Here is a 16,410-nt window from a genome sequence, read left to right as displayed (position 1 = left end):
GCTCCAGTTTTTCCTATAGGAAAATAAGAATTTCAGTAAGGTAGTAAGCTTCTCAGAAGACAATTCGAGATTTTTGCAAAGCAGTAAGGTTTCTGAGCAAGAGAAATCAGATTTTTCACCAAGTCAGTCAGGTTTTTCAGCAAGAAAGTCGAAGTTTCCAGCGGAAATCAGAACTTTTTAGCGAGCAGGATAATCAGAAGTTTCAAAAAACAACAAGATTTTCAAGAAGAAAAAACTATATCCTCTCAAAACTTTAGCAGAAGGAATCAACATTTCCAGCAGAGAAATAAGAATTTAAGCGAGGTTGTAAGCTTCTCAGAAGAGGATTTGAAATTTTTGCAAGGAAATAAAGTTCCTCAGCAAGAAGAATCAGATTTTCAGCAAGTCAACCAGATTTTTTTTAGCATAAAAATTAAAATTTTCAGCAGATAAATCGAGTTTTCCAGCAGGAATCAGAATTTTTTCAGCGAGCAGGATATTCCGATGCTTTAGCAAGAAAGCAAAATTTTCAGTGAAGCAGTTAAGATTTTTCAATAGAAAAATCAAAATTTCAGCGGAGTAACTTGGTGTCTCAGCCGGAAAGTTAAAATCTTCAGCAAGCCAATTAGACTTTTCAGCAAAAACTAAAGTTTTTAGCAAGGTAGTCAAATTTTTCCAAGTACGCCAAGCCATCTAACTCTGTACTAGCAAGAAGAGAGTGATGCACCTCCAGGCCGCCGCGAATCATCAATCTCCTTTAACTGTAGATGTAGGGGAGCAACTCTACAGTGCTCCATCTTTTGGGGGTTTTGTTACGTGGAATGACTCCCTCCGAGTCATATCACTAACAAATCCGGTTCTTACAACAATCGATTCACTGCTTCTGCTCCAAAAAAGAATAGCTTATGCTATACAACACTGCTACTTCCCTTAAAAGTTACTTTAAAAAGAGTAGCTCATTGACTTCTCTGTTATTTATTTACACTAATTCTCTTTTATGCTGAATATTTGTGTTAAACAGATATAGAGGATTAACTGAGTGACATAGTGCATAAAAAGGCGTCAAGTCAAGCAGCAGCCAATATAGAGCCCACGCACTGAAGTGAGAAAATTGATACCAAGTCTTGCTTGTCAAAGTGGGGAGCCAAAGAATCTCCAGCTCAAAATGAGGCTAAAATAGAAGAAAGCATCCAAGACTTGGTCATAGCCAAGTCCAGCTTGAGCATGTCAAGATTCAGCCAAGACCTGGTCTTATCCAGGTCCAACTTGAGCATGTCAAGATTTAGCCAAGACCTAGTCGTAACCAGGTCCAACCTGAGCATGTCAAGATTCAACCAAGACCTGGTCTTAACCAAGTCACACTGAAAGCAGCCAAGACCTGGTCTTAACCAGGTCTAGCTGAGTGATTAAAATCTACAACAACAAGCAGCAACAATGCTTCTGTAAAGGGGACGATAAGCATATTCTAGAGCTGACAATAGTGTCGTGTCGTGTCGTGTCAATTCATACCCGTGTTTTAAATTAACCCGATATTTTGTGACTGGGTCATGTCTTGTTGTCATGTGTTGTTAGTTTCATCAGCTCTAGTTCAAAGTTCGCTCCCTAAACTAAGTACGAGCAGGAGGATAACTGGTCGGTCACGCATCGTAGAGAATCAATGAGGGGTACCAAGGATCTCTTAGGTACTCCTATTTGACACTCTGGCAAGCAAAAAGGATAGAGTTGAATGGTACCAAGGCACTCTTGGTTTTGCTCCACTTATTCCTTAGCATGTAAGCCCTCACCATCCAAGTGAGCGGCATAATATCAAGCCCTAACAATTCAACGTGATTGGCATAAAGACAAGCCCTCACTCGGCAGGTTGAGCGCTAAAACAATAAGCACTCACTCTAGAGAATGATAAACCTCCAAAAGTGTGAACAAGTGCAAAACAAGCACACTTATAGTCTATAAAGTTCAAACATGCTCAGCCAGAGCAAGGAGAGCAACAAAAGCAAATTTTTCAGCTTGCAGCAGGGAGTGATTGAAATTCCTCGCCTAAGTTCAGCTCGTAACTTTTTAGCCTGCAGCGGGGAGTGATAAAAATTTCTCGCTCAAGCTAGCTCGTAATTTTTCAGCATGCAGCGGGGAGTGATAAAAATTTCTTGCTCAAGCGGGGAATGATAAAAATTTCTCGCTCAAGCTCAGCTCGTAAATTTTCAGCATGCAGTGAGGAGTGATAAAAATTTCTCGCTCAAGCTTAGCTCGTAATTTTTCAGCATGCAGTGAGGAGTAATAAAAATTTCTCACTCAAGCTCAGCTCGTAATTTTTCAGCATGCAGCGGGGAGTGATAAAAATTTCTTGCTCAAGTTCAGCTCGTAAATTTTCAGCAAGCAGCGGGGAATGATAAAAATTTCTTGCTCAAGCTCAGCTCGTAATTTTTTAGCATGCAGTGGGGAGTGATAAAAATTTCTCGCTCAAGCTTAGCTCGTAATTTTTCAGCATGCAACGGGGAGTGATTTAAATTCCTTGCCCAAGCTCAGCTCGTAATTTTTCAACATTCGGGGAGTGATCAAAATTTCTCGCTCAAGCTCAACTCGTAATTTTTCAGCATGCAGCGGGGAGTGATCAAAATTCCTCGCCTAAGTTCAGCTCGTAATTTTTCAGCATTCAGCTGGGAGTGATCAAAATTATTCACCTGGTTCTAGATCAAAAATTTTGGTTCCAGCCCAAATGTGTCTCCCCAAAATCAAACCCAGTGAAGAATACCTTTCACGTTATTTGATTATCGAACGAAGTGAAAGTGTGAAAAGTCTAATGATGTGGTTGTTTTTATTAAAATATCTCTCTTTCTGTTTTTGAAAATATTTCTTTTTATATACTTTATTTACGAAAATAGTCAGTTCAGTTTAGTTTAGTCCATGATAAGGGTCTGATAATAGTGTAGTTGGATCGGGCTCGAAAAGAGTTTTCCAGCGATATATTATAAGCCCAATTCCGATGAAAAATGAGGAAGTTATGGCCTAAATACTAAATTGGGCCTGCAATGAATTTTATATGCGGCCCAATGATCTATAGGAGGGCCTATTAATTATTATTCTTAAAGTTATTAGGATTGATTTTAATCTTTTAGAATAATCTAGAAGGTTCTTTTAAATTCTAATAGTATTAGGATTGATAATTATATTTTAAAGAGTTTTATTTGGAATAAAATAAGGTTTTATGATAACTCCGATTTTAATTTGATAAATACGGAATTTGCTGCTTAATCATATTAAGAAAAGGATTCCGTACAAAGCGCCTCTTATCTTTTAATTAGCGCCAAACGACAGAGTTTGTCGCCAGACGACAGAGTATGTCGTCTGGCGCTAACGTCTGTCGCCTGGCGACAGATGCCAGTTTTATTTCGTATAGAACTTGAAGTATTTTCTATCGTTTCTGGACTATTTTTCTATAAATAGGGTCCTAGACCTCCGTTTTTTTTATCAACAATCAACAACAATCGCCAATCATCTATTCTCTTCTCTCTCTTTAGGCTAGAAGCTCTCTCTCTCCCTCTTTTCTAAACCTTCCCTCACACAAAATTCCACATTCACAAGTTCTAGACACGCCTAGCTAAGTTCGAAGTTGCCTTCGCCCTAGACGTGAAAGGTTGATAATTTCTGAGGGTTTGGTCCCAAATCTCTATTTCAATTATTTAATTTAATTGTTTGATTTATTATTTTCCTTGAAGTTACTAACGTGTGTATTTTGTTAATAGAAAGAGATACGAGGCATCCAAGTAAGTAATTTAATTGTTATTATTTTGATATAAAAACCATGCTTTGATTGTTTTGATTCCTAGTATTATGTTAGGATGTCTTTATGATTCCTAGTATCATGTTTAGGGTAATAACTAATATTTCTAATATCATGTATGTTTCTATGATGCTTCCTATTTTTTTTTTTCTATCATGTTAGTATCATTTTAGGTATAAAACTTTAATTTTTATTTTTTAGTGACATGTTAGGATTTGTTATTAATCTTGTTAGTATCATGCCTAGGATCTTGCTAATATTATTATGCTTTATTGAGATTATTAAGATGATGATTATTTTATGTTGCTTGATATTATTGTTATTGCTTGATCACGCCCTCTCTTGCAGGATTAAAGGGAATTTGTACTTTTAATCACGCTTAATAAGATAATTAATAATCTTGTTTAGGCTAATATGATTATAATTCAAGTGATCGCTAATAATAGATTTGTTTGTGCATTAATATTCAACCATCATAGATTAAACAGGTGTAGGGTTAATCTATTGATTGTATGTTAGTCAGAAAGCGCACATGAATATGAGAAGAATAAAGTAGAGGCCTATTTTTGGGCAGGTTCAATCTCTTTTAGGTTGGATTTGTAACTTCATCCCCGAATATCCAGTCATGGTTCCGGACCACTATGGAGTTAGCGATCTCATGGATCGTGAAGGGGTGTAACCTTCACCCTGTGAACGGTTTACAAGTTCCTAAAACTTGTTGGCGACTCTTTTACTCTAGCTTCCTTCCCTTTGGACGCCACTATGCTTAAGTGTATGATCACAGCGAGGCTCAAGTGTGGGATGCTTGAAATATTCCCTACAGGAGAGTAATCATTATTTTTAACAATTCATCTCGTCATTTCTTCAACTTCAAGGAGGAGTCATCACGCCTTCAATAGTTGCCTTAAGTCTTAGAACCGTCTTGGCACTCCTAAGACTTGGGGGGGCTAGTTGTATGGAAGGAGCTCAGTCGGACGATCTATTGAGTAATTACCGATAAGGTTTCAACCTCAAAAGAGCCGGCATGAGTAACCTCTTACCACCACTTGGGGTCTAGTTGTACAGGATAGCTCCTGCTGAGCTATTTCTTCGCTTCCAGCCTCACTCAAGGGGTGAGGGACGACCAAAAGAGTTGGCATGAGTCATCTCATACCATCTCTTGGGGGGCTAGTTGTATAGGGTAGTTCCTACTGACCTACCTCCCGCTCTCAGCTCCTATGGGGATGACGCACCTCGAGTACCATTTTGAGCTCGTTGAGTCGGTCACAGGCTCCCGGCTGCAAGCCCGACCAGGTTGAGTGTAATACCCCGTATTTTTATACTTATTTTATTTAAAATAATTATTTTGTGAAGTATTTAAATAAATTGAAATGTTTTATTTATAATATTTTAATTATTTATTTTAATAAGTTTAGAAATATTTTATAAAAGGAAAGTTTATTTAATTAATTATTTTATTTAAGTTGGGGCTTAATTTAAGAAAGTTTTATTTTAGTAAAGTTTTATTAGGAAATGGATTAGGAAGTTTAGGAAGAAGGGTTTCTTGAGAAAGGGGTATAAATATTCAACACTTGGGGCAAATCAAACTTTGCCCAGAGTGGAGAAAACCCGAGGTAAACTTTCTCTCTCTTCTCCTTTATTTTTCTTTTCTTTTCTTTTTCTTTCTTTTCCCCTTCCCCTTTTTCGGCCTTCACCACCGCCGGCCACCACCACCACCGGTGGGCCGCTGACCACCAGCAGCGGAAGCCACCAGCGCTGGCAGCGGCCGGCAGTGGCGCCGGCCTGCTGTCCGGCTGCCCTTCTTCATTAAAAAAAAAAAATTAACCTTTTGTTTTAAAAATTGATTTAATCCTAGATCTAATTATTAAATATGAGTTTTGTGATTAATATTATGATGTTTGATTACAAGTAGTATGTAATTTAATTTTCAGATTTTAATTCTAATTAAAAAGCCCAATTTGAAACCCTAGATTCATAAATTGTTAATTATGATATAGGATGGTTTAAACCTTTGATTTAAGTGTTTTAAAGCCTAATTAAAACAAGTTTTCATTAATATATAATGCTGGAATTTTTGGTAGTGCATTAAAAATCAAGTTTCTTTAAGGAATTTTAATTACCCATTAATTGGGATTAAAGTATGATGTTTTAAATATAATTTTAGCTTATGTTAATTAAATTATGAGGGGTTTAATAATAGTATATATTGCTGGAAATTTGTGTAGAGGGGATTTTAATACTCTTCTATCATTTTAAATTGTAGGAGACTTCGAAGTGAGTTATTTCAATTAGTCGTGGCGATATTAAGATTGTATTCAAGGTACGTTCGTGTACTAAGTATAATTTTGATGTTGTAGTAGCATGCTAGATGTGATTAATTGATTACAAGTAGTATCATGCTAGATTTGGAATGGAAATTGTGATATGGTTGTTATTAGTGATTGAATTATGAAACATGATTTATTTGTGATGGATTAATGGTTGGAAAATAATAGTTTGGAATGTTGAATATGAACCACACTTTTATTTATGGCATGCTAGAAAGCATGTTTAATTAAACTAAATGTTTAATTTGGTTTGGAATATTAAAAGAGAATTTTATTATGGTTCATATAATTTTTATTGATGCTATAAGCATGAGGAATGAGCTATATAAGTGTCTATGAACACGAGGAATAAATTGTATGTTGGTGCCTTAGTGCACTTAAGGTGTTTTCAACACCGAGGGATAGGATTTGTGGCGCATTATGCGTTTAAGGTGTCTTTGACATCGAGATAGATTTAAAAAGGGTTCAACATTAAATATTATGTGGTCACTAATTATTCAAGAATTAAATTGGAATGTTTAATCATTTGGATAATTATAATGATTGAATTGTGTTATGGTTTGAAAGTCATCACCAAGTCTAATAATATGTAAACAACGTAAAGTGAAAGAGATTACGCACTAAAAATCTTGGAACGTATATACCTTGAGTATGAACATATGGGGGGAGTTATGCGACTTTATATTTGACCATAACTTCTAATGGAGTACAGGACGCTGTACATTCCTCTTATTATTATGCGCAGGAATTCCGCCACTTACGAGTGATTCTTTTATATTAGCACGGTTAGCTCCCGTGTTAGTACCCCTTTATTGGGGTAGGTTAGGGGGGAAACCCGTTCGATGCGTAATCAAAACTAAATAAATTATTTAGTTACTTAGTTGAGAAGTTTTGTTGAATGTTGTATGCTTGAAAAACAGGTGCAACAAGTTAAGTTGTGTGTTGATAGGTAAATGCATGTTAGTGTGTTTAATTACACTTATGTACTCAGCTTTGCTAATTGTGTGTTTGTGTGTTTGTTGGCCTTGTCTTTACCTTGGCCCTATGATGACCCATTTTTAATGGAAAGTAGTGGAAAAAAGTAGAGAGAAGCTTTTCAGGTTATGAACATATTCATGATGGGCATGAGTGAAGAGCGAATCATGCTAGTTTCCATAAGTAATCGATGTGTTATTGCTTTTATTTATTTTATGATATTTCTATTGCGAGACTAACGTGAAGGTTTTTGAATTGAATTGGTTTGTTAAGGGCCTACAATGGTTCCAAGTTGTAGGTTTGACTTTGTTTTACTTTGGTTTGACTTTATTTTCGTGAGTTGACTTTTAAGTTGATTTGTTTTAAAATATTTTAAAGGAGAGTCTTCCGCTGTGTATCTCTGATAGTTGCCTTAGCCGTTTTCATAGTGGCGGTAATATCTTAGATGTTTCTATTTAAAATTTTAAACAGGGCAAAACAGGTATTTTAAAATAAAGGAATTTATAGGGTGTTACATTGAGTCTGTCACAAGCTCCCGGCTACCAGCTCGACCAGAGTGAGTCGGCTCCAGGCTCCCGACTGCCAGCTCAACCAGGGTGAGTCGGTCACAAGCTCTCGGCTGCCAGCCCGACAGAGTAAGTCTGCCACAGGCTTACCACTGAAATTAGGGTTATCATACACTATAAATACCCCCACATATGCCACATAAAGGGGGTTGATCAATCTCTCTCTCTCTCTAAGCATATTAAGCTTTATACTCTCCCAAAAGGCAAACACTTACTTAGCCATCGGAGGGGGGTTCCTCGAAACCACTCCTGAGGGCAGTTTACGTTCTCTCTCTTGTAGGTCCTCTACGGTTCTGATGGGATTTCCCGAGGTTCAGCTCGAGACTCCAGCAATGCAATTAGTGGTTCGGATATTCCCATCGGAGTACACCTGAAACATATACTTTCTATATCAGTTTGCATCTAATAACATGCCATATTTAATGTACTTCAGTATGATGGATCTATTTGGGTGTTTATTATGTTGTTGACTAGCACAGGGTAGATGTACTTGTTGTTGCCTATATTATATTAAATATGTTATGCATCTTGTCTATAAATACTGACTTCAGCAAAACTTTTTACCAGTTTAGGATGTTGTTGCCTTGCAGTGCACCAATGCTTTTGCTACTATTTTACCATGAACAGTGTAACCTTCATCATTGATAATCATCTTCTAATATTGTTTTGTACATGCATCTGTATTAGATGAAGCCTCAGTATGTTCCTTTAGACAAGCTAACTCCCAAACACAAGATATACAAAATCAAAGTTAAAGTCAAGGAAAAGTCTCCTGCAAAATATCCAGAAAACAAAAAGGCCTACCAGAAACTTGTCTTAGAAGATGATGAGGTATAATGTTGTGATAATTCAGTCCTTATTTTAATAGTTGACACTAAACAAAATCTGATTTTGTTCTTGCTATACATATAGGGTAACAAAATCAAAGACACTTTATTTGATGATGAAATTGAGAATTTTCAAAATATATTAGAACATGAGAAGGAGTATATCATATCAGATGCACCTATCAGAAACACTAATGCAATGTATTTCCACAAGGAAGGCGACTACTACTTGTCATTTGGAGGATCAACTGCAATTCTGTCACTGGATCCTAATACCGGTCATGTTTTGCCAAACTACATTCCTATTGCTGAAGTTCAACCAACAAGTAGTGCTGATGATCGCTTTGGTAATGTTTGCTCTGTGATTTTGCATGTATCTAACCAAGTTTAAAATTTTTAAATCTTCATTAACTTAGTGATTATTAATACAGACATTCTTGGAGTTGTTGTGTACTTGTAAGACACACGAAGGAAAAAAACAACCAGCGACTATGAATTTGATGTGTGCGATGTTATTGTTGTTGATGATAGTGTGCAAAACTTAGTCTACACTAATACATATATATTAAATGACTTTTATTTTTACATCTATTTTAATAATAACTTGACACATGTACAGGCTTGGTGATGGTCTTGTCATTTCTCTGTATGGAGAGCTTGTTACTAAAGACTGTGCTCGACTAACAGCTTGGTGTGAATCTTTCACGATTGTCAGCTTCCGACACTTGCAGCCAGCTACTCATACCGCTCATTCTACTAATTTTATACCTTAACACATATTTTATGGCCCAGGCTTCTCATTGGCATCCTCTATGTCAACAACTATTGACCTTAATCCCACTGGTCCAGAAGTTAATGCATTAAAGGCTTGGTGAGCTATTATACTTTACAAATTTAAGTATTCCTTATTATTTGAGTACTTAATACTTAATGTTTATTTATCTCATACAGGATATTAGAGAACCAGGATCGGCTATCAGCTAACTATCAGGGAGGCTAGCAGCTCGACCGTTATAATGACTTTAAAGATCTTAATAAGAAAACAGTAATTGTCCACTGTCTTATTTATATACAACATCTTAATCTTCAATAAACTATTTTCATACATGTTTGTTTCCTTACAGTCCACTACAACCACTGCATATGAGCGCTATTAGATTCTGATTACAATTCCAGTTGCTAAACAGGAAGATGTGAATGCCTATATTGCGACATATGCAGTGCTCAATGCATTGCAGAGAAGAGGTACATGGTTTCAAGCATAAGGCATCTGTTTTGCAATCCCTCATATCATTTACTGAATATGTTTCTTTCCAGGGTTAGTATTAGCTTCACTGCAATTGACGACACTGGTAGTATCCGCTTGACTGCATATTGAAAGCAATGCAAAACATTGGTCAGCCTTAAAGACACAAAACTTATACAGAAGAAGGTAAACTCTTTTAAATTAATCCTTAAGTATGTGGTAACTATCTTGCACTGCAGTCTTAAATACCATTGCAGGTCATCTTTAAACTAATTTGCTATCTTTTAATGTGTAGATGACAGAGTGGCCTGAATTTGAAACGATAGCTGCTAGATTAAAAGAAAAACCACTTAAGCTTGAAATTGGCCCAACTGGTGCAGTTAAGAGGGTTGGCTATCTAAAGTGGGTTGTGAAATCTGTTTCTACTGAGTGAAATTGTAGCTGCTTATGCTTCGGGCTTCTGATAGGAACACAGTTTCTTAGGTACGACTATATAGTCATTTTGGATGTGTTCCTACTCGAAACCTTTTGTAAGAATGTTATATTTCTTGTGCCCATTTCATATCTGTAAACATTTCTGCAGTGTTATGAAATTCTAAGCTACACAACATTACTACTGTGTTATGTTTTGGAACTTGCTAGGTAATTTTTGGATGCTTATAAGTACCTTACCTTATTGTTATTGTGTTTGCTGTCTACTAAGTGATGTGAGTTTGGAGTAATATATATCAACACTGATAATATCTATTTATATTCTATGCCTTTAATAAATGCTCTATGAATTCAGATAACTTAATACCTCTCTTAATTAATGAAAGTCACATATACATCACCTTTATAGTGAATTTATCCTCAAAGTACAATTTTTTTAGCCATTTTTATTTACAAAGTGCTGATAATACTTTACGAATTCACTTCTCACTTATTTATTTGGACAACAATTAGTTCATCACCACTTCCACTTTTACGTAGTAAGAATGCAAGTCTATCAAATACCAGCTCATTAGTAATGGCTCTGAAACTAATACACTTATAATGTGCTATAAGATTTACTCATAATCATCCATTACAACACACTGTTCCAAATAATTTACCAGTACTACAAACTTACTTATCTTATCACATTCCATAACATGTAGACATAACAATGTTTTGATGTCAACTTAATATAGCAACAAATTCTAATTTAAATGTTAAACAAGATCTTTATCTATTGATTTAATCATTTCCACCATCTCCATAAAAACTCTCATTGTTAGATCTACAGGAAATCATATAATTAATTAGAGATATGGTACACCAACTTTACCCGAACCAGTAGCCAATACTTGCTGCTTCATGTTCATCTTTGTTACTATTTTGGGTAATTTTACCCATGCCACGTGGGCCAACCATATTGTGACACGTGTCATATCCCAATTAGTCTAGATCGGACCGATCTCCATTTGACACGTGTCACTCCCAGAATTTGGGAGAAAAGGGCGGCCTTCAAGGGCCCAAATCCCAAGAACGCCTGTAGGGAATATTTCAAGCATTACCCCAAAATTGAACCCCACTGTGATCATACACTTAAGCATGGTGGCGTCCAAAGGGAAGGAAGCTAGAGCAAAAGAGCCGCCAACAAGTTTTAGGAACTTGTAAACCGTTCACAAGGTGAAGATTACACCCCTTAACGATCCATGAGACTGTCAACTCCAAAAGGTCTTGAACCAAATAGGGTTTGGGGATGAAGGTACAAATCCAACCTAAGAGAGATTGAACCTGCCCTAATAATAGGCCTCTACTTCATTCTACTCGTATTCATGTGCGCTTTCTGACTAACATGCAATCAATAGGTTAACCCTAAACCTGTTTATCTATGTTGGTTGAATTTAATGCACAGACAAAACTATTATTGGTGATCACTTGAATTATAATCATATTAACCCTAAACAAGATTATTAATTATCTTATTAAGCGTGATTACAAGTAAAAATTCCCTTTAGGCATGCATAAAAGGCGTGATCAAGCAATAACAATGAATATAACATCAAGCAACATGATAATCATCATAATAATCATAATTATAATAATCATAATTGAAATAATCATAATCATATCAACGCTAAAGCATAATAATAGCAAGATCCTAGGCATGATACTAACAAGATTAATAACAAACCCTAGCATGTCACTAAGCAATAAAAATCAAAGCTTTAGCCCTAGCATGATACTAACATGATATTGATATGATATTAGAAAGCATAGGAAGCACCCTAAACATGATACTAGAAAGCAATAATAACATCCTAACATGATGCTAGGAATTAATAAATAATAAACATGCTTTCTACAAGAATAGAGCAATAAGATTACATACCTTGATGCCTCGTACCTCTTTCTAATAACAAAATACACGCGTTAGTAACTTCAAGGAAAATAATAAATCAAACAATTAAATCAAATAATTGAAAGAAAGATTTGGGACCAAACCCTCAGAAATTATAACCTTTCACGTCTAGGGCGAAGGCAACTTCGAACTTGGCTAGGTGTTTCTAGATCTCGTGTATGCGGAATTTTGTTTGTGAAAAGCTAGAGAATAAATGATTGATTGTAGATGATTGATGATTGTGAATTGATTGTAGAGAATTGATAATTGATAATTGTGGATTCTTGCTGAATAAAAACGGAGGTTCAGGACCCTATTTATAAGAAAACAATCTGGAAATAGGTAGAATTTGATAAGGAATAAAACTCCACGTTATCGCTGCAAAACCGACTTTGTCGCTTGGCGACAAGCTCTGTCGCGTGGCGACAAGGCTTGTCGCGTAGCGACAGGCCTGTCGTTTGGCGACATCCTGGATTCCTACGCGCTTTCAAACACGGAGTCCACTTATCAATCAAAATTGACTTGTAAAGTCCGTATGAAAATTGAAATCGTATTTTTCATAAAATAATATTTTATTCCAAATAAAACTTATCAAAATATAATTATTAATTCTAATTTTATTAGGACTTAAAAGAACCTTCTAGAGAATTCTAGAAGACTATAATTAATTCTAATAACTTTAGGAATAATAATTAACATTGGGCCCTCCCCCAGATCATCGGGCCGCATGTAAAGATCAAACTGGGCCCAGTTTAGTATTTTGGCCATAACTTCCTCATTATTCATCGGAATTGGGCTTATAATATATTGTTGGAAAGCTCTTTGCAAGCCCCATCCAACTACACTATTATTGGACCCTTGTCGTGGACCAAACTAAACTGGATTGGCTGTTTTCATAAAATAGAGTTGTTTTTCGAAAACAGAAAGAGAGAATTTTTAATAAAAACCAACCGTAACACCGGATCTTTCACACTTTCACCTTGTTCGATTATCAATGACATGAAAGGTATTCATCATTTGGTTTGGTTTTGGGGAGACACATTTGGGTGTCTACAACGCCGCAATTCGGCGTAGCCCAGCAGGATTAGGTCAGAATGACCTAATCAGGGGCACAGTTCCCGATGACCCTATAAATAGGGAGATTTCCTCCATTTTGGGGGCACCTACAATTTAATACACCTACCCTACATTCTCTTACAGTAGAGAAACACCTAATATCGGAATTCGAGAAGATCTCACCAAAATTTCCGCACCTTTTTCCTATTCTCTTTCAAGTACTAACTTGATCGTCGGAGGCGGAGCTCCAACCACCCGGAGTCTCCGTTGTTTTGCAGGTACAGGCCACATTCACTAGTCTTCGAGCCGTAACTCTCCCGAGGGACAAAAACACCCAAAACATTTGGTGCCGTCTGTGGGGAGAGTACCTCAAAGATGGTTCAAGAGTCTATACCGCATTCTGACACCAATAGTCATCAGCCGGAGGTCTATACAGACCAGGAGGATGATGACCTTCAGGTTGAACATATGTGGCCAAGGATGGGTCACTCATTACCAGGCGCCTTCGTCCCAGAGATAACCTGGAACGAGATGAAAGCCAGGCGGGTACAAGCAGGCCTCCTGGGCAGCCGGAAGAGGAAACCTAGATGGCGAGCGGATCCGCCCCAGTCACCAGGGACGAACTCATGAAATTCATGACTAGTTTCAAGGGTGAAATCAAGGATCTGATCAGTAAAAGCAAGGCTGGCCCAAGCAAGGGTCAGACGGCAAAGAAGACTTCTCAGGCTGAGAGGAGGAAGCCAGTCAGGGAAGGCAACCAACTCCACATCCAAAGGAGAAGGCAGCCGCAACACTTAACTGGTCCAACATCCTTCTGCCCCAGAAGGGTCAGAGTAGACCCCGCTGGCAGGATCAACCGGGGGGTAACAAAAAATCTAGTTCTGACGCTCGAGAAACCATTGAGCGCAGGAGAAGTCAGCAGCTGTCTGAGTCAGCCTCTACTTCGAGCTTTCTAGACAGCTTCAAAAATACATCTGCAAGGAATACTCAATCCTTGCATGAGAGCTATACAGGCGGTAATACCGTCCATTCGGGCCCTCAGATGATTGGAAATGCACCGTACGTACCCCCTATGGTCTACGGTCCGTATTCTCCGCATTTCATGCAGTCGACCCTCTTTGGGGGTCAGGCGGCATACAATGTCCAACCCCTGGTGTAGACACCTACTTTTGGCCTCCTGTTCCGACAGGAAGTGCAATGATGATAAATGAAACCATCTTCGTGTTAGATCGAAGTGAAGAATGCTTATGGATAACTGGTTAAACCACAAAACACAAAAGACTAGCCCGAACCAAGAAAAAAAGCCAAATAAAGTCCAATTAATTAAATCCGATCATAATTAGGCTTAAGCTCGTACTTAAAACCCAAATAATGACGGATTTAGAAGCGCCTAGGTCAAAATAAGAGTTGCCGCAGAAAATAACACGTGCATCTGACGTGAGAAAATTAGGTCGTTGGACTAATCCTCCTAAGCCAAACAAAATTTATAAACACTCAACAAACCTAAATACAAGTATAGAGGTAAGTCAAGGGTCGAACCCAAAGGAACGGTAATGTCTAAGTGCTTCCAATTATGTGCCTAAGCTAGGTCGAAGACGAAGGGTAAAAAAGGACACCTACAACTACTAAGACAAAGAAATCAAACAAATAAAATGCTAGGGATTAGGATTCACTTATATTAGCAATGAACAATGCAAATTGGTTTAGGAAGTTGACTAAGTCAAGCAATGTGAGGGAAGATCAATTATGCAACCAAAAGAGCATATCAAGCTATTCTCCTAGAGGTCTAACTAGCGTCAACTACGATAAACTCTAGCTAGGAAACATCACAAGACACCTCAATCGTGTAAATGCAAGCCACAAATCAATGGTCCGTATCAATGTGAACTTACAATGCAATCTAGTGTGAATAACTAGGGTGATCAAGCCTAAATCAAACACACACATGCACATAATCAATTAACCAATTTAATCACATCATCAACTCCATCAAAATCCCCAATCTACATCAATCCATTACATAATACAAGCTTCACCAAATCCCTAACCAAACAACTACTCTAGAAACATCATCAATTCAACAAACAACTAAAGTAATCAACAATCAAGAATCAACAATCAAAGAAGAACAATTACTCTAATCAATCATCAATCATCAAATCATCAAAATCCAATCAAAAACAAAACAATAAATGAGATAGAGTTTAGAAATGCTCATTGATAATAGAGTAGATCTCCAATACAATTGTCACCATTGGATCTTCAATCTCTCAATCACCATTGAAATTCTTCACTTTCTCTCTCTAAAATCTACTCCTAAAACTAACCCCTAAATCTAGAGAGAGAAGCTCTCAACTAAGCTAAAAATATGATCTAATTCTATTATCAAACTCTCTACAAAAATTGGGTTCAAATAGGTATAAGAAGAGAGAGAAAATTGTCGAAATCCGATCGGAAAAGACCCACGTTGGTGCGGCCACACAACAGGGGATGTGCGCCCGCACCACCATGATGTGCGGCCGCACATCCATCGTGTGCGCCCGCACATTCTGCGCGTGCGGCCGCACGCAGCTGGGTTTCTTCGAATCTTCAACTCTTCAAGCTCAAAGGGTGCACACATGATTTATGATGGTGATGGAGGACAAGGTAGGCAGTAGCTAAGGCTTAATATTGAGGGCACACACTTCCTTTGGAGGGAGCACAAGAGAAAAGCCAAGACTTGGAACTTCCACTTCTTTGCATCTTGAGCTTCCCAAACTCCATGAACTTGATCCTAAAGCTTCTTCCACCATAGTGGATCACCAAAATCACGACCCGAACCTCGTCCAATACCTACAACCACGAAAATAGAAAGCAAATAAAGAAGAAAAGGCTAGAAAACCAACGAAATGCACAAAAGCTACAAAATAAGAGAAGAAAGGTAAAACTAAGCAACAAAGCATAAAACTAAGCACTTATTAAGCAAGAAAGCAATGAAAAGAGGATAAAAAGGACCTAAATGCTCATCAAATGTGTGCCATTTATGACACACATCAAATACCCCCAAGCTTACCTTTTGCTCGTCCTCGAGCAAAACAAAACCAAGGGAGTGAAAATGACGAGCTTATTAAAACAAACTAGAGAAGAGACGAGATGAGAATATACACTAACTCACTGTCGTAGGAATCACGGTTGTTTTTAGCTACAACAAGCCCTTTAAACCCCAAAGTCGCCTATGAGGACGAGTGAGGTCTCGTAAGGGTATCCTAAGAGTTTGACCCATAACTCTCATAATAATACAAACAAGGC

Source organism: Chenopodium album, chromosome 10 (assembly GCF_948465745.1).
Source record: "Chenopodium album chromosome 10, dcCheAlbu1.1, whole genome shotgun sequence".
Taxonomy (NCBI): Eukaryota; Viridiplantae; Streptophyta; class Magnoliopsida; order Caryophyllales; family Amaranthaceae; genus Chenopodium; species Chenopodium album.
The sequence above is the reverse complement of the archived record's forward strand: the minus strand, read 5'-3'. Positions refer to the sequence as shown.